This window comes from Phalacrocorax carbo, chromosome 2 (genome assembly GCF_963921805.1).
Source record: "Phalacrocorax carbo chromosome 2, bPhaCar2.1, whole genome shotgun sequence".
In the NCBI taxonomy this organism is placed as follows: Eukaryota; Metazoa; Chordata; class Aves; order Suliformes; family Phalacrocoracidae; genus Phalacrocorax; species Phalacrocorax carbo.
This window is the reverse complement of record NC_087514.1, coordinates 121,656,433-121,681,254: the sequence shown is the minus strand read 5'-3', so window position 1 is coordinate 121,681,254 and position 24,822 is coordinate 121,656,433. Positions and strand designations below refer to the sequence as shown.

The 24,822-nt window shown below is 42.6% G+C and overlaps 1 protein-coding gene across 5 annotated transcripts in view; it reads left to right on the top strand.

The window, feature by feature from the left end:
- The window catches only part of POMGNT2 (protein O-linked mannose N-acetylglucosaminyltransferase 2 (beta 1,4-)), a 30,863-nt gene that overhangs the window by 2,762 nt on the left and 3,279 nt on the right, over window positions 1-24,822 (top strand). Inside the window, exon 2 of one of the 5 annotated variants that reach the window (XM_064444164.1) lies at window positions 12,776-12,964. The exons of 2 other annotated variants lie outside the window; for them this stretch is intronic. The gene's annotated coding sequence lies outside the window, so the exon portion shown is untranslated. Of the gene's footprint in view, window positions 1-12,775; window positions 12,965-17,286; window positions 17,517-24,822 lie in introns of those variants that run through there. 2 more of the 5 variants (XM_064444167.1, XM_009506923.2) reach the window with 2 other exon arrangements.

Genomic DNA, 24,822 nt, shown 5'->3' with positions numbered 1-24,822 from the left:
TGCGAGTTTTCAAAGCCAATTACTGGACGCAGTCTGTGTCTGACAAGCTTCAGTTTCATTAGCTGCCTCCCAGGAGTATTGAGCTGTGCAGCTCACCTTTGCAGAGATCAGATTCTCCTCTGTGATGTTATTAGGTGTTTTTAAAAATAGCTTCATCAGTCCACTTTAAAAGAGCTGGTCTGCTCTGATAACAGTGCCTGCTGGTGCTTTTCCAGATAAGGAACTTGTCACTTTTCCTGCTGTCATACATGCAGCTTCTGCCCTATTTAGAATACAGCTTTAAAAAAACCCTACAAAATAACCATCAATCTTGTGTAAAGATTTGTGTGTTTGGTTTAGGAACAACTGAACACTCCTTATTTAACTGTTTTGGATGGTGTTGGTTTATGAAGAAGATAATGTCAAACTAAATGCAGAGTTGAAGTTAATAACTTCATACACCTGTGTCTTGAGGAGGTCTTGATGATGCGACCCCTTATATAACAAAATTACAACAGGCCAAAGATATCTTCCTCTTTTTTTTGCTTTCAGTCCCAATTAGAAGTTATTTAGCTTTTAAAAGGATCTGAAGTACTACATTGTGCGTGTGTGTGTATAATCTGTATGGCGCTGGAAAGCAACCAGATGAAATGGTATAAAAACAATTTCAGTCACTTTTGAGGGTCTGAAAAGTAGTTGTGTGCTTGTGCACACCAGGAGTATCGTGGGGAAACTGCAGTTGCATGGCATACCTAGAAATTCATTCTATAATGCTGTATGCAGGAGCAATGTTCTAATTTACTAATTTCTTTGATGTTTTGTGAGCAGTTGGCATTTTTAAAAAGGTCTATTAATTCCATGGGAATTTGATAATGGCTAATTGCTGAGGGATCAGAAGAGAGTAGCAGTCAAAGTGAGGCTCCTGACTTCTCTGCTCTCAAGAGAGGCAGCCCTCTGCAGCCTTGTTTGGAAGGTACTATCCTCTTGGAAATCCTTGCTCAAGAATGTTCACCACTGCCTTCAGCATAAATTGGGAACTTGTTGATTGCTCTTGATTAATTGAACTGTGTTCCATGAAGCAGTCACGTACTATTACAGGAAGAAAGCACTGGGGAGATCATGGCTTATTGTAAAACCCAGTGCACTGTGAATTTTCATAGGAAAGCTCTTTATTCTTTCCCTCATTCCTTTTCTCACTTGCCTCTCTGTTCCTTTGATTTCCTTTTTTCTTTCTCTGTTTCTGTCTCTTTCACCATGCCCTGGTGACCTTAGTCCTTAGGTCTATTAATGTACTTTAAGCACTTGCTTAAGTGTTTGTGGCATAGGACCTAAGTACCTATTTGCACTGTAACATAAAAGGATCACATTTCAAAATGACAACTTTTCCTTTGAACAAGAAGAAAAAAAGGTTCCTGGTTGCTATGGTGATGAGCGCTATATAAATTCCTATAAATAAATAAAGAAAACAGCTGATTTTTGGACTTTGATTTGCAGTGTTCTTGCTTTTCTAATGAGATATAATTAAATATCAAAATGGGAGGAGGTGACATTTTACCAATTTTATTAAATACATATTATTATGCCTTCTGTTTTACAGTATTTCTGCTGAGAAGAATTAAATAGTAAGCTGTTCATTTTTCTCTCTGTAGAAGGTTGATGCTTTGAAAAATCAGTCTAGTATTTATAGAAAAACTTTTAGATGCCAAAAGGCACTGTACTAAAAAGGTGGTGTCCATTTTAAGATGGAGCAGAACATACATTTTGAGCTAAATGCCTATTTTTCTTATCTCTAAGAGACTATTATGTGCTGCCACAACATTTGAGTTCCAGTCAAATGTGTCTGTAAATATAATTATGTTCCTCTGCAGTATTTGAAACCCCACTGGTGCACAACAGCAAAACTTGAAAATGTCACTGACTTCTTTTATATTAAAATGACAAAGGCAGAGTAAAAAATCAGATATTCCTTGTTGAATTCGGAGGAGGAGGGGAGAATTGACTTTTTTGTAAGCCGTTTGTTCACAGGTCCATGATCTAAAAGTAGCTTCCTCTCTGTGCTAAAGGTGATAATTGTAAGATGGATTGGATGGAGACAATAAACTCCTGCTTCAGAAGTCAGTGAGTAGCCATCAGCCTTTGCTAAAAAAGCCCTTATCGTTAGTAATTTCTGGAGCGCAGTCCACTCACCTGCAGTTTCTGAAGCAGGACTGCCGCCCAGTTCCCCACCAGTACACTGGAGTATTCCCCCTCACAGGTGTTTCTCACTCAGGAAATGGGTGCACTTTGTTTAACAGCAAAGGAGAGTTTATAATGGAAGGAACTTTTCTTAGGGGAAGGAAAGTAGGTATTTATAATATACAGAAATACTCCTTTGTTAAAGGCTCTGTCTAGTTTCTTAGTGGAAACTGATTTTGTCACAGTGGCCTGAAGAGAGATTTCTTCAGTCCCAAGCTGTGGAGTGCAGCTTGTGCACTAGCAGGGAGTAGATCGGCTTTCTACCGCAATCACAGCTTTGTATTCAAAAAAAGCTCTCAGATTTCCAAAGAACTTGGAAGCATTATCCTGTCCTGTTAAATGTTCGGTGAAATAACACCACATCATTCACTGTCTTAATTCCCTATGTGTATTCAGATTCATATCTGCTTGCTTTACCAGTTTAAAATATAGTTGACTAAATACCTTTTACTTCAGAGAACGTGTAATTGGGAGGACAAGGACACATGGTATTTTTTTCCAGTTACACGCAATTACTTTTCACAGAGCAAAACGTGTACATCTGCCACAGGGCTATTGAAGGTGTAGGGGCAGGACAGGAGCAAGGAATGGTGTCCGTGCAGGTCCTGCTTGAGCAGTGACAGCCTGCACAGGTTTGATTTATGTTTCATAGGCCTGTCACTTTTGTCCCAGCTGAGCTGCTGCTGTGGCCAGGCCGGTCACCTGAAGAGCAGTGACAGCTTCAGTGTCTTCCAGGGTGTGAAATAACCCCAGAGCTGGCTCTGAACTTGGTGCTGTGTGCCATGGGACTGCGCTGACCTCCCAGAGGGTGGCACAGAGTCCTGACCCTGCCTTGGCACTGTGTTTTGTGTGGGCTTGAGGACATAATCAGGAGCAAGTTGCGCTCTCTACCTGCTGGAAAGTGGTTTGAGCTTCACGTATGTCAAAGGCAGATTTACCTGCATTGAGGCTGGGCCTGGACAATCAGTGTTTGACCTGCCAGTCTCAGCTGCCTTCACAGGATTATGTGGCTGCCAGTGGACAAGGCAATCCAAGGTCTCTCCCAAAAGCGCCATTGCAAGGGCTGATGAGGTGTGTAGGCAGCCTGAACCCAAACACAATCTGTGCTGCCTACAAAAGCAACAGGGAGACGGGAAGGGAGCCTTGAAAGTGATCCTAGTTTGCAGGTACTCCCAGGACTAACTGCTTGGGTTTGGTGTAGCTGGAGACCATGCTGATGCTGGAGCAGGACCAGGCTCCAGAGTCATTGAGGGAGTTGTGTGTCTCCTTTTCCATCATGGACAGGACAAGGTGTGAAACAGTGCATATACCAGATTTTTTTTTCCTTCTTCAGAGATTCTGCTTTTCTGTGACTGTGAGTTGGTTTTTTTATTTCAATTTTTCAATTTTTTTTTAATGGATGGATATGATCCAGGACCATCTGGTGGAATTTGCCGTTGTCACATCTAGGTCTTCTGATGTATTGCCTGTCAAGTTATATTGTATGTTCTGATGAGTTTCTCGTATGATGTACTGACAACTACTGACAGCCCTGAGATGGGAAGTTGGAAGCTTGGGGGAAAGAAGAGCGGGGCAGAGTTAGCTTTAAAAATGTAACCTTGATTGCTCTTGGTTGGTGGGATTTCATTTCTGGTACCTATGGTTGACTTTTTTAGTAAAAAAGAGTGAGCGAGTGAACTTTAAACCAAGTGCATCTAAGTGCACCTAAGGTGCTGTAGTTAGACTTGGAAGGTTTGTAGTCCACTCCTAGTTTTGTTATAGATTTTTTTTTCTGTTTGACACTGGGTTCCTCACTTAATCTTTCTCTGTCTGTAATTCTCAATCTGTAGACACTCTCACACTTATTTCAATTACAACCTTTTCTTCTTCCTTTACTCCTCAGTTCTTCCCCAGTCCCTCCTTAGAAAGGAGATCTCAGAATGTCTCTGGTTTTATTAGGATACCACGAGGTATCCTAATAATCATAGTATCCCAGTATCCTAATCCCTTATACCTATACCTTATACCCTAATAATTCTGTAGTAAAATGAAGTAAGATTTTTGGCAAATTAATATTAACCTTTGCAGACAGATCATATGTATGAAAGCAATAAGCAACTCCAAAATAACTACAGTAATTCTTTTCTTGCTGGTTTAATATTCAAATAATTAAATAAAGCGGGGGTTTTTTGGTGTAGAGGTCCACAGCGCAATTGCATTTTCTCATGCAGTCACAAAGATAATGCTGTACTTTGTAAACCAAAACCCAAACAAGCTATAAACAGTTCGGTTTTGTTCCTCATTTTTTTCTGCCATAATTTGAAGCCCTGAGTAGCAATTAGGCTGGTGACAAGGTAAGTTTTACAACTTGTTATAATTTTTCATCTTTTAATTGGCCAGATCAGGAAAGAAGTGATCTGTGTTTGAACTTTAAATGTTCTTAGTATGGGTAGGAAGCATAGTACAGATACTTATGAATGGGTCAAAGGAAGCCCGTTTATAAACAGAGATGGGATTACACTGCAAAGGCATGTCCAGGTGTGGTTCTGAAGAAAGACTCTTTACCCTTTCCCTTCCAAAGCCATGCTGGTTATACTGGGCCTCCTGCTTGTTAAGTCCTGCCTAAATGTTGATGAAGTTGGAAGTTGCCCTTGGAAAGGAGAACCTTTCTTCCATGTGAAGAAAGCTGAAGTTGATGGTCCCCAAGCTCAGGGGACTCTTGTTGCAGTTTGCTAAGGAAGAAGCTGGGAAGCATTTACTTGCCTCTACTTACTCCTGTGTCTCCTTGGTGCTGCTTCCTGGCCTGGGGACTGCGAGTGCCCTCCTGTAGCTGTGGAGAGACCTCGTGCTAAGTTGACCAGGCCAGTAGAGCCTGAATATAGGAAAAAGTAAACACTGTTTTGTACTCTGATCTGCAGTTGGGTACTTAGATAAGGAGACTTAGAAATGATCCAGCTCCTCTGGTGTTGTAGGGGAGGGACTGGGGTTGCAAGGGTCAGTGTGAGTGTACAGCAGCTCTCCATAGTGGTGGTGGGTTATATTGGATGGAGCACTGCTTTCATACTGATCGAGCATCAGCTCAGCTATTGTCAGATGAAGTGGACTTTGGAGGAAACCCCATAGGTGGAACATGGCCAAATTTTCTGCCTGTAACATGTTTGATAGCACTGCAGGGAGGCGAGGCTGGTCTTCAGTCCTTAAATGCATTAAATTAACTCTGGGCGAGCTTGCTGGGAAGAGGGTAATGAAGCGGGTTGGAAATGCGATGTGTGTGCTCAAGCACATGCAGTGGGCTTAATACTCCAGGCAGCATTCCTGCAGGCACGTGGCTGGGGAGCAGCCAGGTCATGGAGCACACTGTGCTGTTTGTTAAACGTATCACAGTCCACAGATGCAGCTGCAATCACTTGCCCAGGCATAGAAGATAAAGATTTTTTTGGTGCTGAATTAGATGTCATCCCTTTTGCATCCTCGAGACTCTAAAAGAGAGATGGGGACTAAGTTTTCCTGATGCACTGATTTTATAGCGTCATTCTTTTTCAATTATTTACCTCTAACTGGTCCCACAGCATTGCAGCTGGCACTGCAATTCTCACATCCATCTCCTGTGTTTTAAGTGATTTTGTTTACTTCATACAGTGCAATGAGGTCTCAGGCTCATGATTGGAAATTCCTTGGTGTTTTACTGATAAAGACAGATCAAAAAGATAATCTCCCAGTCTGGTCTTTTTTTCTCTGGAGCAGTCTTTGAAGGTTACACATTCTTCTGTGGCACATCCTTTGTCCAAGTGTGTCCTCTTTTTGTTTTCTATTGCCTTCCTATTCGTTTCTTTTCTTCCTTCCCTTTATTTCAGTCCTATGTCTTCTATATTCTTTTGGTTTGCTTTGTTTATTTTTGAGAAGAGACACACCTGAGTTTAGTATAGTTGGCTAGTTGGACTTGGAGGTTTTCTTAAGAAATACTTTGTAAGCAAAGTGCTCAGTAATTTGCCCCTTCAGTTCTTAAAGCTTTTTGCATTGACAGCTGAAAAGTTTCACTAACTTTTCCCATCCTGCCTGCAGCTTTCATTGCCATTTGACTGTCTTGCACAACAAAGCTTGCTTTGTCATACCTAGGAGAGGTTGTGCCACACAATTCTTGCATCTGAACCAACTGACGTTTCCCTTTTCCATTGTAAAATATTTTGCCTTTTCCTTTCAAAACGCACATGTGAGTGTTCTATCTCCTGGCCTTTGACTCTGCCTTATAAAACTGAAACAGAGATCTAGGGAATTACTGACAGCTGAGCTCCTCTGCACAGTTGGATCCAGGAGCTCCTTCTTCAGCTGCTAGATGTTCTGAATATCAACACATGTAAAAAGGGGCCAAGATGCATTTTCATGTTATACAGGGATTGCTTGGATCTTGTGTGGAGGTGGGATTAAAGATGAGAGGAATGAGTTTATTTGATAAAGGAAGTTTTTTTGTTTTTGTGAAAAACTGTTTTTTATACCATCAATCTTACTTGCTGAAGTTCAGCTGAGAAAACGTAATTCTCAATAAAAATGGTTTCATTTTTTAGTTGCAAAGATTTCATTGTTTAGGGTGTTAATTTAATTTCCTTTCCATCTTTTTACTGGTTTACCTTAATAATTTGATTACATATGTATTTTTGCTCCTGAGAGACAGTGGGTAGGGTATAATCTCTGTTTTAAACTGTTGTCATGTAATTAGCAGGGAGAGATGTCACCAAAGTGTGATCTGCCTGCTGCTTTGTTGCTCATGGATTAAAGAGGAGCTGAATTTTGGGATTTGGGTCCTTGATCGGAAGTCCTTTTGCAAATTTGGCATAGGCTACTTCTGTTTCAGAGAACTGTCTCTTTCTCCAGCTTAGAGCTGTGTAGATGCTAGGACCATGTTTACATGAAGCCAAGGACTTACAATGAGTTCCCTAGTTGTGCTCTGTGTACCTCTTGTATGAAGTGGGCTTGCACACAGATCTATCTTATTCATCTAGTTATGCTTTCTGATACAGTAATCAGTAGACCATATAGGTTTTGAAAGATTCTTTTATGAAGTCTTGTGGCTAGCACTGAAAAATAAGCTTCCCTTCTCAGAGCTTCCCCTCTTCAAAACCAGTCTGTTTGGGGTGTTTCTGCTACATTCTTCTCAAAGCCAGGCTGTGAGTTTTTCATTGCTTTTGGAGCTAAAATTTCATCCATTATGTTTTAGGGCCCACTTCTGCATACTGTTCTCTGAATAGCACTTATTCTTGACAGTTCAGTTCCCTTCAGCAATGCACTACTGTGAATGTGTTTTGTTCTGAGAGTGGTACCCAACTGCAAGTTTAGACCCTGATTTCTTTAAGCTCAGAAACCCATGAATAGTTTTAAGCTTTATGTGAATTTTGGACCACTGGTGACCAATGAAACATCTAAGCACAGTCTGTGTAAAATACCTTGGCGATTGCAAATTCCTCGAAGGAATTTGAAACCATCTGGCTCTGTCCCTTCTTTTGTCCCAGAAAAAGCCCTCTTTGGATGAAGGGGCTGAGCTCCCTCTTCTGAAGGGCAGTGCTTTGTATCATCAGCGACTTCCTGGATGCGATGGGGTTTTGCATTTGCTTCTGGCAAGCTGACAGTCAAATGCAGTTACAGGGTGACCACAGTCCATTGCATGGGGCAGTCACTGATAGGCTTTTGATGCACTGGAAATGAGTAAGATGTGAATTGCTTTGTGTCTTAGGTTGCTGGTGGTTTCCCCTCTCCCAGGTGGCCACCTGTAATGTAAATGGAGTGGGATGTTGATGGTTTGTGAATTGAAATCCCTTTGCACTGGCAAGATTAATTTCCAGTGTTTGCTCCCCAGGCAGATAAGCCTTTCACCCATACCTGTGTGGACAAAAAGCCCTCTCCAGAAGCGTGTGACACCAGTTTCACGACCACTTTTTTTGCACTGACTCACCATATCACAGACTCACTTGTGTGAGCCCAAGCAGGCTCTGGCTCTTTCTGCTGCTGTGATTTTCTTTCAGTTTTGTTGTGAATCATCCGTATTTTCCCTCTTATCTTTCATAATGGATGGGAGGAGAGGAGGGGTGGAAAATAAAAGGTGCACAAAGATTAATTTGCTGTATGATTTCCCCTTTTAGAAGGGGGAGAGACACACCTGGGAAAACAGGTTATCAGACCTCTAAGCACATAGATGAAATACTGTACTTTGTAACAGATGCTCTGGTGTCGCGCTGAGGCAGCCACTTACTCGGCACTAAAACTATATGACCAGATTCATTCTGAGGAGACATGAGGTGGTTTTCTCTGTGTGCGCATTTTTACTGCCTTTAGCTAAGTTAGGGCCCATGGTGCTTATCACTTTTTAATGATTTGTTCTTGCCCCTGCTCCTTGCTTCTGGCTGTTTGTTCTTTACTACTTAGGTTATTACTCATGTTCACACAGAGACCTGAGAGTTAATAGAAAATGAAGATTGGAGTTGCGCTCTCCTTCCCTTCTCCCGTAAGGTTATCTGGGACAGCTTCACACACATTTACGTATGACTTTGCAGCTTCTTGGCTGCGACTGTTACAATTGTGTCAAAGGTGTAAAACTAAAGCTGGGAAGCTAGCACCTTATTTATTTATTTTTTTATTTATAAAGCCACTGGTTAATCATCTTTTAATGCATATAAACTTAAGAGCAATATATAGTCTATATATTATTTGTAATCTTTTCTATGAATTTTGTAGTAGTCATGCATACATATTAAATACCTATATATATTTAGCGCAGAGGTCACAAAGTTAAGCTATTCGAAAAGCTCTCTAGTCCTTGCTTAATTTATGTGCATGTCTTTGTCCCATTGGAACACAAGGCTCTTAAGTACATGCTTGTCTTTGAGCATTGAATATATTCAAGCAAATTAGAGAAGAGAGTTTTTATTTTAGTATATTTTAGTTTTTATTTCAGTATATTTTATCACCTTGATGGTAAAAAAAGGTGGTTATTTTGTGTAACCTTAAGTCACTTGGCAAGATGGCTGTTTTCTAGTCAGTCCCCAGCCTCTGACTCAGGTGCTTTCTCCTTTCAGATACGTGCTGCATTAATACAGGTGCAGATTTGAGTCTTCATAGTTGCAAGAGAAGCTTTTTGTGGCTGTAGCTTTAATTCCTTCATCTGGGAAGAAGGCTTGGCTACCTTTGCAGTCTGTTCCTGTCCGCGTCCAGGACAGATTATAAGCACATCGTTCTGCCATGGAGAGGGTGGAGTTGAATGAGCCAAGGAAGGAAGGTTCTGCCTGGGATGATGTATGTCCTCCATCTCAGACCCCTCCAGACTCAGGATGAGTCTCACTGCCTATGGCTGATGTATCTGTGTATTTTAGCTTGCCTTTTCTCCAAGGTCACAAGAACCATCCTCTTTGAGAGTATGTTTTTACTATGGCTCATCTTGGGGATTCTTTGCAGGTGAAAGGGTTCAGACCTGCTCCAACCCTCCCTGTACTTGGGTAATGCTGCAGGGCTTTTATAAGGGCTGGATGGCTTCTGTGGGGAATCGCTGCATCAACAGAAACACTGGTGGAGTCTAGAGGTGGGGAAGCACATCCTGAGGTAGGGTGCTGCCTGCAGTGTCCTTGATGTCTTGAAATACTGTGTAAAGTAGCTGAAAGACCACTCTTTTCTTGGCTTTGTAAATATCTGCACATGGATCCAGAGCTGTACCTAATGAATGGGGGCAGATGTTTTTAAATGCAGCTGTTTTAAACAGCAGTTGGTTTATCGGGCTGATGTTGTTGTTCTCTCAGTGACAGTCAGGTTACACTTCAGTTATTTGAAGAGATTCTCATTGCCAAATAGTTGACTCAGCATTTGACTCAATAGAGGCAGCAGATCTTCCTAGTGGGAAGGAAAGAAACAGAAATGAGCTGCTGCAGCAGGGTTGGGTAAGGAATTTCCCATCATCAGAGGGCCACCAGTGAACAGCAACTGTGTCAGTAGGTTTGCAGATGTTTCCCTCCCAACACATACTTTCTGCTTTTTCTCTGTCACCCTCTTATGCATATTAAATGTCATATCAGCTATTTACAAGGGGGTTGTAACCTCCATGGAGGTGGGGTGAAAAGGAGCGCTGTAGGGAAATGATGCATTGATTTATTGGGCAAAAATTAACTACCTTATTTTCAATTGCTATTCAAATAAATAGAACAGTAAGTCTTTTTTGGAAAAAAAAAAAAACAAAACCAAAAACCCAAAACCCCAAAAATCCAACCACAATTCAAATTAGGCTTCAGCATCTTCCCCTTGCTGCTGTCCCCTTGATAAATATGCCTAGATTCAGTAGTCCTTCCATGCATTTTCAGGCTGCCAAGGGCATGAAGAAGTTCTTCATAGCTATTGAACTGTAAATTGTTGCATATGACACCTGGAGGAGTTGGAATGGTTTTGTACAAGTAACTCAGTATATTCATCACACTTTCCCTATTGTGTGCAGTGGTTCACATTGAAGCTGAGAAAGATGATTCATATTGCTTTCTTCTCTTCCCCCTGTCAGTAGCAGCGGTAGCCCTCAGAGCAACATTTGAAACAGTAAATGCCTGGCCCACAGCCATGTGTTACTACTGCTCTGCTGGGCCCTCTGATGATACTGTAATCAGATGAGAGACAAGGTAAGAATTGTTCTTTTCCATAGGGAAAATCAGACTAGGGTATTTAAGTACTAATGGAAAAACAATTTTAACAAATTGTTTAAATTGGCCAGCAGACATTTTTCAGTTCTATGGCCTATGCAGTCAGGAAGCACCCTTACACCATTTTTTCTGCTCCAGTATAAGTAGTTTTAGATTATTTGTGAGACCTTACGCTCTATTCTGTGTTTTCATGAGAATATTAGCACCCTTGGGATATGCTGCCAACCCAGAATACAGTTGTTTTATGTTCTTTTAGCATCAGTCTAAGTGGTTACACGGGGGGTGGGGGGGGGTGGGGGGGGTGTGTCCAGTAATACTGTGCTCCTGTCAGTTGTTAACATTACACTACTGTCATGTGAGCAGAGTTGGGTTATATGCTGGCTGCATCCCTTTAAGATGCAAGGCTATGGTGCACAGGTATGGCTGAAGGGGGTGTTGGAGGTAAAACAATCTGTTTGCAATTTTGGGACTCAAAATGGCAGTAAACCTTTTTATTTCCCCTGATTTGATTTAGATTCTCCTTTACCTTGGCTCTGAACTACATTCCTGTCATGCTGCTGTACTAGGCACCTCCAGGCATTTGTCAGAGACTGGCTAATTGAAGCACATGCTCCAGCTTGGATCGAAACTGCTGTTTTGATCAAGACTGTAGATGCTGCTGCTGCCTCCTTGCGGAGTTCTTTCCATGAAGTACTAGGACTTTTGTTTGTAGGTTTTGGTTCTCCAGGGTTTTTAGGAAAGCACAAAGTCTCTGAACGTACCAGAAAGTGGAAGCTTAGGGCAAAGACAGCTGCAGGGAACAGTCTTGCTGTAATCCTGCTTGTGAACTGAGATGTGCTCATCAGTTCTGGAACAACTGCAGCCCACTTGCATAATCCCATGAAGGCAGTGAAGTGCTTGGACATCTTAAGCCCTGTCCTTCGGATACTTCTGCACACTTGTTAGCTGTTCACCCCTACGGATCCATCAAAATGCCTGACAGTTCTGTTTATCCTAAAATGCAAGTTTTGTATTTCTGTTTTTTCTCTTCTTTTACATACCTTGGCGCCCCTATGATGTTCACATTCAAGGATGTTTTTACTTTCAACAGTTGTATTTTGCTGTGGTATTAGCATCTTATTTCCTAAGATGTCTATGAGACTTGCTGGTTATGACTACCCTGTTTGTCTCAACAGACAGGAAAAAGGGACTCTCTTCCTTTTCTTCCACCCTTCTCAGGACAAGTCTGTGCTGACAGGGTCTACGACTTCAGGCTAAGCTGTGGCTGCAGGGGGTCTCCCAGGAATGCAGGAGGCCCCACAGCCCTCTGCACAGCAAGTGTGGATGGGGATAGAGGATGTGAGGAAGGTGTGCTGAGACCAGAGCATGTTAGGCTTATGGCTGCCCCACCAGCAGCTCTTTCAGAGCAACAGTGACAGAGCTGATAACTTAATCCTCCCTGTTGTTCATCATATTTAAACTGTCAGCTGTGATCTTAGAGGCCCTGGCCCTAGTCTTCAGCCCTGGAGCCCATGGAGGTGAGTACATCCTTGGGGTAAACAAGAAGGTTTGATTATTCATGGGTTTTTCACATGAAGCTGCTACCATATTTGTGGCTGCTGGTGTGGTGTGTCCTACACAGCTCCCTTTGACAGTTTCAATCTTTTCATCTATAAAATGGGAGATGTTTTTCTTCAGGTAATGTGGTGATAAAGGCCTAATATTAAAGTGTCATCTGAGAGAGGGCAGATGATCTTACTGCTGCCTAGGCAAAAATAGTTAATGAATAGTGGGCTGTGGGAAGCACCATGGTGAGGCAATGAGCAATACCCAGGGGTCTCACAGGCAATGTTTTACCCCTGGTTTCTCATGCCAGTCTAGGTGAACATCACTTACTTACCAAGCTGCTCTTACGAGCATGAATTATCTCTGCTTCTTTACAGGCACGTTGGCACTAATTACATTTGCAGGTACGCAGTTGGCATAGCTGTAGGAGAAGGAATTGGTTTATCTGTGTCACGCTCCTGACCTGTCATTACTGATGACAAAATGGGAATCTGAAAGAGCACAAGTAACACCTAGCTTGGGTGAAAACAGCTACCAAAGCCGTCTCCTGCCTTGGAAGCTAACAGGTAACTCTCCCATGCAATTTATCTGAACACACATTGTATACAGCGACAGGAGCAGGCCATTACATCCCTGCAGTGCTGCTAGGGTAGTTCCTAATGGGGATGGAGGGATTGTTAGAGTGAATACTTTAGCATATGACAAATTCAGATAGCTAGTGGACTTTTCCATAACAAGTATATATTTTATATGTATAAAATATGCATATGTCTATGGAGGAGAATAAATATCTATGAATTTGTCAGGTTTATGTAGAGACATGTAACCTAAGTGTGTGCATGAAATGTGTTTGATCATACTTGCACCTTTGTAAACCTAATATTTATGTAAAACTTGAATTCTACATCTCTTAAGCCTGGAAGTATTCACTCTTGAAGCAGTTGAGCGTAAGTGGGGCTTGGCCATTGAGATACTTCTCAAAAAATAGCCTTTCCTCTGTTGAAGGATATTCTTGCTTAGGAATTTTCAATATTTGGCTGAATCCCTGGTCCTTTTGACACCAGTTTTAATGTTAGCTTCTGCAGAATCAAAATGCCATCCTCTGTGGACTACTGATCTTACTGTTGAGGAATCTAAATCTTCCTTTGTCTCCTTGTGTATTTATCAATACAAGACTTTTTTTTTTATCAGTTCAGGCATGAAATTTTTTTGTGCTCTCAAACTAAGATGCACTTTTGGTTTAAAAGCACTGCAGGAAGAACAATTTCTTATAGAGCGTACTTCTGGGATTATAAATAATAAATGCTGTGACTTGGAATGACGCAGGCACCCCTGCAACTTATACTGAATCTTTGCCTTGCATGTAAATAATGATTTACCTGCTCTTTGTCAGTCCTAAACCAAGAGGGGTCTATTCAAGATTTCTTTGCTAGCTTGGTTAGTATTGTTTGTGCTGTACTGCTTTTTAGGAGTTCCAAAACTGTTAAATTTTTTTTTTGTGGCACTGTTTTTGGAGGCTGCAACTTTATGGGGGGTATTAAATATTTATCAAACTTCTAGTTCTGAGCCAGGACAATCTATTCAAACCTTACCAATTTGCAGTAGGCTGGTTGTGCTGACTATTTGAGAGGAGCTTGGGGCTGCCACACTTAGTGCCTTATGGTGCAGTAGTAATAGAGAGTTATTATTTCGGAGCTGTTAGATTTATTTTATTATGTTTTTTTTCCCCCTCTTTAATGATGTAGTTTTGTTCAGTTACTTTGTGGTGTGGTGGATTGATGATAGGACCCTCTTCAGGACTGGGGTTAAATTATCAATCTCAGTGTGATGTGATAAATTGTACCTGTGAAATCTATGCATACACCTCATTCCAGGGGTAGAGAAGAAGCTTATTTGTAAATAGGAGACCAGTCTGTAAAATTTGTACTTTCTTCTCCACTAAAAATAAAGCTTGACTAAGATAAGGAGCCCAGCATGGTATCTCTGGGTTATCAGGGGTCTCACTGAAAAAGTCCCTAACTGGAGGTGAAGGTCTGTGGAGTCAGCAGAAAGGCTCCTGTTAGCATCAGTGGAAGCTAGGTCATGCAGTGGAGCTTTCCGAAGTGCAGAAAACATGAAGTCAAGGTGTGTTTTCTCAAGTGAAGTCAGCTACTAATCTAACTCCACTCCTCAACTTTCAAAAGTCAGAGGAAAAATATCTGGCTTGTTTGAGACAGTACCTTTGCATTCACAGGGACCAGAGGGCAATGAGATGAGCTAAAAAGAGAAGGGTGATTCTGGATATCCTTAGTCCGAAAAAACCAGGCTGGAGACAACTGTTGAGCCTGCCAAAGAGGGGACCTCTTCTGCTTGCCTTTTTTTTTTTTTATTTCTACCCGCCAAGCAGCTGTAACTGAGTAGTATCCCTTTGGGATCCTCTCAGGACAGGCATAGGCTCATACTGTAGTTCAAAATCTGCCTTGAGTTGGTGGGGAGAGGTGGCACAGGCCTTAAGATGAGGGTACTGGCGTAGATGTCACCTTGTCCTGTCAATCTTGGTGTGTTTTAATGTTTCCAGGTGGGCCAGAACCTTTTTGCTTGTTCCGTACCAAGAAGGCAGAGGTGTAAAAGCAGCACTCCAGAGCAGGAGATGAGAAAACGTGTGATACACTTTTGTGATGTCCTAGTTTAGTAGATACAACATTTGTGTTTATTCATCATGTTGGCAGGCTCATTTTTGAAGGTCTAGCTTTGTCAAGAACCTTCTGTCGACTTTGCAGAATGTTATTTGGGTTTATTCTTTGTTTCTTTCAGCTTATTTTTCTTCTGTATTTGGCTTTTAACTGGCAGTCAGAAATCCAAGGTTATAAATTCCATGGTATTACTGTGTTTCTAAGCATGTGTGATGCTGAATGACACCCACAATTTCTCAGCTGTGGTGGTGGCTGTATTCAGGCTAGCAGTCTTGGGTCCTGTCTGAGACAAGTTGTGATCTTCCTGGGCCTGCTTGGTGCCTCCCAGTTCTGCCACACCTCCTCTGCCTCAGGACTACCCTGTTTTCATCTTACATGGAGAAAATGCTGCCTCTGTCACAGCAGGCAGGAGAAGCTTGATGAGGGACCTGCTTGTTTTGAGGCAGTGGATTCATGTCCTGGGAGGGATGAGGAGATACCCAAGTGCCATCCTAGATTGTAGGTTGTCCCCATGCAGTGGCCTTCCCAAGGAGGGAGTCCTGGCTTTAGTAGGTCAGGGTACTTGATGGTGAATGAGAGACCCGTCACCTTTAATAACTTGAAATGCTGGTGGATCCTCACCCCAAAAGTTTCAGGATATTGCAGTACTTAATATTGTGCTCTATTGCTACTGTGATTCAAAGTGTACCACCCCTCGCTGCCCTTCAAATGCATCAGCCTGTCACTTAACCACAGATTAATGGAGCAGGGCTGCTTTTCCTTCTTGCATGGAAACAGGTTTCTCGGGGCTGGGGTTCCACAGTAAGCAGGGTGTGTTTGTGGACAGAGCGATTGCAGACTTCATCAACAGTAACCAGCCCAGGCAGTGTGATTCCATAGTGTAGTGAACCACCACAGCTGCTGTAAATCCATTTATCCCCTCCCTCAGGTCACTTCCAGCATGTTTAAGGCGGGTAGGAAGCTGCAGGTGCCAGCTTATCTGTGATGCATATTTAGAGCAAGCGTTTAGGTAACATGCTAACCCTTGTAGCTACCAGACTCTCCTAGTTGAGAGTTTTGAATACCCTATAACTTGCCTAATTGCATTTTTTTAATGTAGAGCCATTTGAGCTTCTTCATTTTGGCAGTGAGGATAATTCCTGTCATGGGCAAAAATCTCAGGATGCTTTTCTCTTTCCTTATGTAAAATGGTACTCTTCATCTGAGAGTTTCTATATAGACATGTCCGTACACATGGGTGTTAAAGAACTTTTCCTCTTTTTCATCATTCTTAGTTTACCTGTTAGTCCTGCTTAAAGGGAAAAAGCCTCCCAGATAATCAACAAGATGGATCCTGCAAATACATGGACAGTACATTTGCAGCAAGCTTTATATGTTTCCTTGTGATCTATCTGCAAGTATGTCCCTACAGGGCTGGAATCTCACCCCTAATAACAGTGTTCGGTGGTGTGACTTCCTGCCATGAGCCTTTTGGTGAGTGCTGTTGGCAGAACCAGGCTGCTTTTCTGATCCCACGTGTAGATCCAGTTGCAGGATTAGGACTTGAAATGTTCCCAGTGAGTACTGCCTAGTTTGCCATCTTCAAGACACTGCTCAGTCCCCACAGCCTCAAGCTCTGCTAAGATTGGTGTAAGACACGTTTGCTTTCATGACCTTCAGCTTGGATACAGTAAGATACTCTCTTAGAAGCCCTGGCTCATTTTTGAGCCTCTGTATTTAGGAATAACTGTTTCCACTGTAAAAGATAACTTAATTTTGAAAATATGGTTCCCTGGGTCTCTGAAAGAGGGCACTCACAGCCTTGTTTGATACTAAGCTATTTGCTGACCGTCGCAGCTGGGAAACTACTTCCCTGGTGACAAGGGAATTGCTAGAAAGCACACTGAATGGCTTTCATATCCTCTAGCAAGGGGCATTTTTTTCCTTTCTCTCATATTGTTTTGTACTTTTTTGTGAAGTGTTTGAAGTAGTTGTGACGTTAATAATATCTAAAAGCAGGATTTCTAAACCGCGTCCCCCACCAAACCAGTTTGCCGTCTGTCTCCCAAGACATGCTCAGCTTTGTGAAACAGCACGATGGTGTTTGTTTCAGTGTGGCCGCCCTTTGGGGATTTGCAGGAATACTGCAGCAAATCATCCTGCATGCAAGGCTGACCTCTGGGAGGCTAACAAATTGAGGTGAGCCAGCTGGAGCGATAGGACACTGCCGACAGACAGAGCATGCTCAGACCTGGGGGAGAAAGGTAGTTCAGTCTGCAGATGGTGCACGGGTTACTGTGCTGAGAGCTGTTAGATACGATTTTTAATTTTTCTTCATGCTGGTGAGGAAAGAAGAGGACTGGAGAGTGTTCATTCCCCTGCAAAACGTAGCTTTAAGGTGTCTTATTTTTTCTTTCTCCTGTGAGAGAGGCACCGGATAGCACTTCCTTTTATTTAGCAACACCAGGTATGCATGCATGTGTGAAACACTAATGTACCAGCGATAGTAATCTACCAGCAGTAGTACTTCCAAGATGAAAAAGGTTGCAGGTGCTCTGAATTACTGTGTTTCTTTGCTGGGTGTTATTGTAACTGTGGTCTGTTTGCTGTGCTGATCACATACGGCTCTGAATTCAGTTTTGTTGGCACTCCTAGATACAGCGTACTTCGGGGAGGGTGGGGGGAAGGTTGTTAGCATGTTTTTTGATGTTGTCTCCTTGCTCCCCCCCCCTCCCCTGCAACTTCACACTGAATCTCTCCTCTGTGGCTGTGCATGTGTGGGAAGGAGGTCAGTAGTTCATTTGTGATCCCAGGTCTTTGTAGTCCCTCTTTGTTTGACTGGTGGTTTGCTTTATCATTTTTAAACAAAAGTCTCACAGGAAAACATCTTTGATCTGGACTAAATTCTGTAGGTTTTTAGAAATCTATTTCTTACTGGACAGGTGCTGCTTTGGGATTAGTTTTCTTTTACCCTCCCCTAAAAACATGCTAATACAGAGCCTGTGGTAATTAAGGAGTGATTTTCGCTGTTCTTTTTGGATGCGCTGTACTCCGAATAATTTCAGCTCCTGCTTAAGATTTGTAGCACACAGTCTCGGGCACTGTGCTGTGAGAAGCAGGGAGAGCTCAAGATGTAAGTGCTGCTAAGTATCAGTCCCGGTATCCAAATAACACAGGTACTCTTCCTGTTGGAGAATAGAGAAGGAAAGGATAAATAAAATAAAGAAAATAACAAACGGCAGCTAAAGCTCAAAGGCATAGTTGGATTGGCTCATCTTGTTCAGTACTTTGGGATTTTGCATCATATTCTTTTAAATTCACTTTAGCAGCATTAGTAAATTTTCCATTCTGGCACACCTACTCCGTCTTTGCTTTAGGTAGACCACTGAAGTAAGATAAAGCTGCTGCTCTCTGACACGTTTCTGCTTCTGACAAAGGTATCTTGCTTACAGGCTAACAGCAAGAGACCAGGCAAAAGGAGAGGTTTTTTACTTGTATGACAGTGCTGTTAATGCCAATATAACCTGATAGGTTTCGATGGGATACTTGGGTGAACAAAGACCGGCTGGAATGAACTCTGTCTGTTAAGCTTCCCCCTCTGTCTAGCCATGGTTATTTTGCGGTCCTTGGGTTTTCATCTTTAGATTTGGGACTGTCAGAAAGTGAAGACTTGAAGGCTGAGAGAAATACTTTTTTTTTTCTTTTTCATTTTCAGCTCCTTTTTCTTACATCTCCCACCTCAAGCTTGTTTATCAGAAATACATCTTATTTAGGGGAACTTTCTGGAGATCAGGGTTAGTTTTTGTTTGGGGAAAGGATTTCATACTCCACGCCATTCTGCATGGAGGAGACATGTTGGAAATGTGGACCTTAAAAGCCCAAGAAGTATTCTTTTCAGTTTCATACTTCTAGCTCAGTTTTGTGGTTCGCTTATATGCATTGACTGCTTAGCGTTGGATTTTTTTTAACATGTTCTTTTGTAGATCAAGACAGCAGTACCAACAAATACTAAATCAATGGCTGCTAGTCAACCTGAAAGTCAGGCTGGATTTCTTCCTATCCCAGCTCTCAAATTAATCAAATTAATCCCAGCCTCTGAAACTAAATGGAAGAAAACTTAGATTTTTCCATCTGTAAGCACAACTGGAAGGTGTCCGGTAGGCACCAGTATTCTCCTGTTCATATTGAAGGTATGTTTGCAGTAGGGACCAATTCACAGAGCCTCATTGTCTTTGGCTGCAGTCTTGTGTAGAAAGACTTGCAGTTTTGCTTTCTTTTCCTGATTTATGCTAAACCATAAAAACTAAAGATAAACCTAGTTTTGATTACAACTGTCTATAGATACCTAAAGTTTTTGTGAGACAGTTGTTTTTAAAAAAATGGTTTGATTTTATTTTTTCTGAATAAAGTTCTATATTTAAAATTCCACATGAGGCTGCAAAGCTAAGGTAATCGTGTTCTTCGTATCCCCTTTTTGTATAAGGCTTCATTAATGGTATTTGCATCTTTAACTGCTGGTTTGGTCCCTTCAAGAATCTGCTCTTTGCCTGTTAAAAAAGTCAGCACTTCTACGCTTGGCTGCTTTTTACAAAGAAAATGTTCCAGTATATCAATCATTCAGTGTTCCAACCTTTCTTTAATGTGATAAGTACTGTGAAAGATACATATATCTCATTAAACAAATACAGTGAATAAGATGATAACAGCCTTTTGGGCTGTGGGCATTAAATTGCTTGTAGCTCTGCAGGAATCTGTGGCAGAGATGAGAATAAAAGCCAGTTCTTGGCTGCCAAATCCTAACTCCCCCTCCTTCCAGTCAGAAAGTTGCCTTCTAGGAACTTCTGCTTTGAGCATGTATGAAGTAGGTATTTAAAACTGTACATATTACATATACTGCATCCTTAGCTAAGCCTCTTGCATCAGGGATAGGAGAAAGAACAGAAGACATTTTGCAGGGTGAGTGTGAAATACCATGTTTGCATGCTTTACTTTTCCTGTGCCGGTCCTAGAAAGCCAGCCTAGCAAGAGGCCATCTGGGGGTAGGGAGTGCTAATGGGAAAAATGTCCATGAGGAGGGAATATCTGCTCCCACCCCTCCCACTGTGTTGCCATAACAAGAAGGGGGGTCAGGGTCCCCTGCCCGTTTCCTACTCATGTGGCTCTGCCCTGACTCCTGCCCTGTCCTGCCGCAGGAACAGTCCCAGCCCAGTTCCAGCTGTGCTGTGTTTCTAGGAACCACGGAGATGATTCTGCTTGGGCACCATTGCCACCACTGGCAGGCTCTGTGGGGAGCTGGTCAGCCAGGCCAAACCCAAGCTGGCCTCCATGGCAGTTCTCGCTGTGCACAGAGTGGTAATGCTTTCTGGAAGCGCGTGTCCTTCATGCTATTTTTTTCCATTTGTGAGGTGTTTGGTTTTTTTAGCCTGCTGTAGCTCTGGAAAACTGAGCATTGACTTGGAAATGCTTGGGCAGTTGGTGACAAAAGCTTGGAAGCACTTCTCATTTCATTAATACCTGCAGGACTGGGTGGATCCCCTTTTAGATGGGCTGTTCACCCTGGTGACCCTTGTTCTCCCAAATCAAGCTCTTATTTTGTTCCCCTGAGGGTCTTAGTACGGCATGTTTGTGTCTTTTTGGTTTTTGTTGTGTGCACTTTGTAGCTTTTCTCCCAATGTCTTACTAGATTGAAGAGATTTAAAATATTGCCCATCATATTAATAGCTTTAAAGTAGCGATTCATCCTACTCCAGCTTCATAATTAAAAAAAGAACAACAGAACTTGTCTCTTAAATGAATCCAAATAGTCCTTTATGCCAACTGCCTATTAGTAGAAATTAATCTCTCCCATCCCACCCACTCTGATCTCCTGGACATGTTAACAAGCAATGAAGAACAACTTCCCCATCTATGCTTCCTGTTACTTTCCCACTTCTGAGGATGACTTTAACATCAGATGACCAGCAGCTAACAGGTGGAAGGTGTTACTGTGTCCAAACTTACAGTAGAGTATTAAGGGCCTGCAGAATGCTCGAGGTCTCTGCCAGAGGTGCTTGCTGAACACACCAGATACATGCTCCTGAAGTCTACCTGCTCACCAGTAATCAGTGCTAGTTAGAGCAGCAGTAGCTGGGCTGAGAAGTTAAAGCTGTGACCCTTTTGCTAAGTTAATGATGGCGGAGGAAGAGAATGGGGTAAGCTCTTCATGCCTGTGTTCTTTTGGAAAAAGAGGAAAGATAAGCTGACCAAAAATAGAGTCCCTCCCACGGGCTCTTAGCCTCTGGAACAGCATCCATTGTGACTGAGCTGCAAACCTCAGGACATACTCTTATTTCCCTTGCAAAGTTTTGAGCTGCCCCAATGCCAGCGTGTTTGTTGAGCTCCCTGTCTTTAGCCATGTGGTGCTGTTAAGTCAGCTGCCCTGATGCCCTGTCAACATCACTGCCAGGGAAATCTGCCACGTCTGTTTCCCTCTCTCACTCTCGCTCCTCCCCTGCAGCCTGCCCCTGTTGTGAATCCTCAAGGGCGCATCCTGTCCTCTCCCATGGGTTGTTGTTGCCCTCTGCCAGCTTGGCAGTAAGAAGCTCTGTGCTGCATTTACGTGCACGTCTTTTCCAGCTAGGCTCTAGTCTATTAGCTGTCACATCTTCTGTTGCTGAAGGATGGTGCTTTAGAGTTTCAAAGCAGAGAGTAAAAAAAAGTCAGTCCATGAGATTTCCTTGGTAACTGGGACACATTGCTCACATGGAGCAAAGCCGTGGTTATCCCAGTGTCACTGGGAAGTGAGAGGGTGGATAAGTGTGATAGAGACGGGGAGGAGACAGTCTGTGGGCAACTGGGGATGTGAACAGCTGACCTCTATGTAGAAAGAAACAGCACAGGAGACTCTGTTCTTAAAGTAGCAGTGTCTGGCCTGCCACTTCTGCAAGCGCGTTGCGGTTCTTAAGATGTTCTCTGATGACACTGTGGGAGGGGAATGGCAGCTTTAGACCTATTTTGTGAGAGAAATTTAGTAATTAAAGTTTCATTTATTGTGAAGCAGCTCTCTTCAGGTGGAAGACTAAATGCTTTCATCTATTTCAAAATTACTTTCTGTCTCCTGGGAAAGTTTCCCATCCCAGGACTGCTGCTGCTGACAACACTTAATGACTGATCTCAGCCTGGGGAGCTGAGGAACCAGGGGACAGGGAGAGTGATTGCTTGCTTTTACGCCTTTGGTGCAGCTTCTCCTGGGTATGGAAAAGCAAACAGCAGGATGGTTTGCTAGTGTTTATGTTCTGTCACTCCCGGAAGGACCAAAGATTTCAGTTCTCTAAACTCTGTGTTCACTGAAAGTGTCAGATTAAAAAAAGGTGGATGATAAAATGTGGGAAAACAGGAAAAGAATCAAGACTGTTCCCTGAGTACCTGTGAAATTCTCCTTTTAGTTCTGCCTGCAACACCCCTTCCTGTCCACGTCCCCTTGTTTGCTTCCATCAAAAGCAGCTTTCAGCCAAGCAGCATGAACCAGGATTTATGAACTGGCAATGAGGAATAGGAATGAAGATGGATTCCTTCAGCATTGCAAGCTTTTAACATTCAGTCCTGACACCTGGTTGGCTAAAGCACATACACTCACTTCAGCTAAGTGCAGGGAAGTGAAAGACCTGCAGTGAGGGAAGAGATGGAGGAGAGCCTTGCAGGTGATTTTTATTAAAAAGACAAGTTGTTCATTTGTAGTCATTTAGCGGGTATTGCTGTAGCAGGGTCTGAAATGAAAATTGCTAACCTCTGAACGTTGGCTGCATCCATCAGGCTGCATCTCTGAAGTGCCTCTTATGCCCCTCCCTTGGGGCTGGAGGGGAGAGAACAAATCAGTGAGGGGTGAAACATTAGAACAGGCAGTTTCCAAGGAGGCCTTTTTGGCTCAAGGGGTTTGTAATGGTCAGCGCAGCTCTCCACCACCGACATGCCTGTGAAATGCAGGTGGTATCAGTGGTGTTTTTATGGACTGCTGGCTTCTGAAGCCTTTGAAACACCCACACGTACATACTCTCCCTACTGTACTGCAATAATAAAGAGGCCATGTGCTTCCCCCCCTCTGCCAGGTTGTTCTTGCAACTTGGGTTGACTCCATTGAACTTGCAGGGGCTTTGTTCAACTGACCTGCAGTAGTTAACTTCCACAATGCCCGAAGACTGGCCTTCGTTTGAAGTGTGTGCTTGTGGCAGAAGACTTGTTTGTTAAAGGTGGTCTTCACATACTGACTAGCAGGCTTTGCACATGGCTGCTTGGGCTCGGTCCTTCTGTGGCGATGCTGCTGAAGTCATTTAAAGCTGTGCTCACAAGAAGAGAGGTCTGTAGCGAAGTTATGCGGAGAGTTGGATGGTATTGTTAGACGTCTTTCAAAGATAGTGAAGATGTGAAATGAAGCTTTGGAAGTCTAGTGCCAAGAAAATAACGTAAGATTTGTCCCCATCAAAAATTTCTCTTCCTGAAAACTCATTTGGTTGCATTAGCATAGCCTAACTGAGTGATCTGCCACTGTCCCCAGTAGGTTTCCATTCAAGGCTGTCCATGGAACAGCCGTGGTTGACAGTTGCAAAGCCATCAGGAGCAGCAGTGATCCCCTATATAACAGGTGTTATACATGTGTGACATCTGTAACATAGATGTGACAGCCATCACTCATTGGTGCAGGATATCTGTGGCACCTGGGACAAGACCAGGTTTAAATTGCTGTGTTGGAAACAAAGGCTGAGTTAGAAATTAGTTTATCACAGTACTTCATGCCTTTATTGCTAAAGACTGGCTGAAGAGATGAATGAGTATTAAGAATGAGATAGATAAGCATCTTTTGAGAGTGGTTTAGGGAGAGCTGATCCTGCCTGGTAATTAGATGACCACTCTAGGTCCCTTTCCATTTCCTTTTCCATGGTTGAAATCAAAACAACACCTTTTTAATTTGCTGCTTGCTTTTACAGGGCTGCTAAATGAGGCAGTTTTTCAGACCACTTGCCAAAGGAGGTGGACTTCATTTCTATTTCATTTGAGTAGCTAGAGCTGCTCTGAAATTGAAATGAATTTGTTGCTCAGATCCCCAGAGACCACCTCTTCAATCTGTGTGGTTTACAACTAGCACTCATTTCTTTGGCATTATTCAGCCTCCCACGTATCTGCAGCTCTTCCGAAGACAGGGATCCTGCAGGCCATTGGGATCTCACAAGCTGTAGGGATCTCTTCTAACTTCATTGAATGCTGTGAATGGTTCTCCATTCAATCCAAGCTGCATGTACCAGACTGCAGGATCAAGCTTTGAGGCTGCAATATCTCTTTTCAGAAGAACTCCCTTGACAATAGAGAAGGTGTTTGCATTGGTCCTAAATATGTCTTGCTGTCTTCCTCCACTCTAGCATATAAAAACAAGCATCTCTGGGTAAATGCTAAGGGACTATTGCTTGGGATGTCAGAGCATGGGCTTGAGACATTGCGTTTTTTCCCCTCTCTCCAAACTTGCATTAAAAGGAGTTTAAATTGCTACCTTTAAAAACTGCAGTTAGGAACAGTCTAATCAGGTATATACCAATCAGAAATTTGCCTTCCTATAGTTCCCCATGAGTCATGGCTGCAGTTATTTACAGCCTGACTAGCAGTGAACCTTGATGCATAATGAAAATTGGAGCCCATAAATACTGTAGGTAGATTAATATCTCAACTGAAGTTTATAGTTGAAAATATAATCAATACTCTGATATAAGCCAGTAGTGTTTCTACATAGAAAACAGTGACAGGATCTC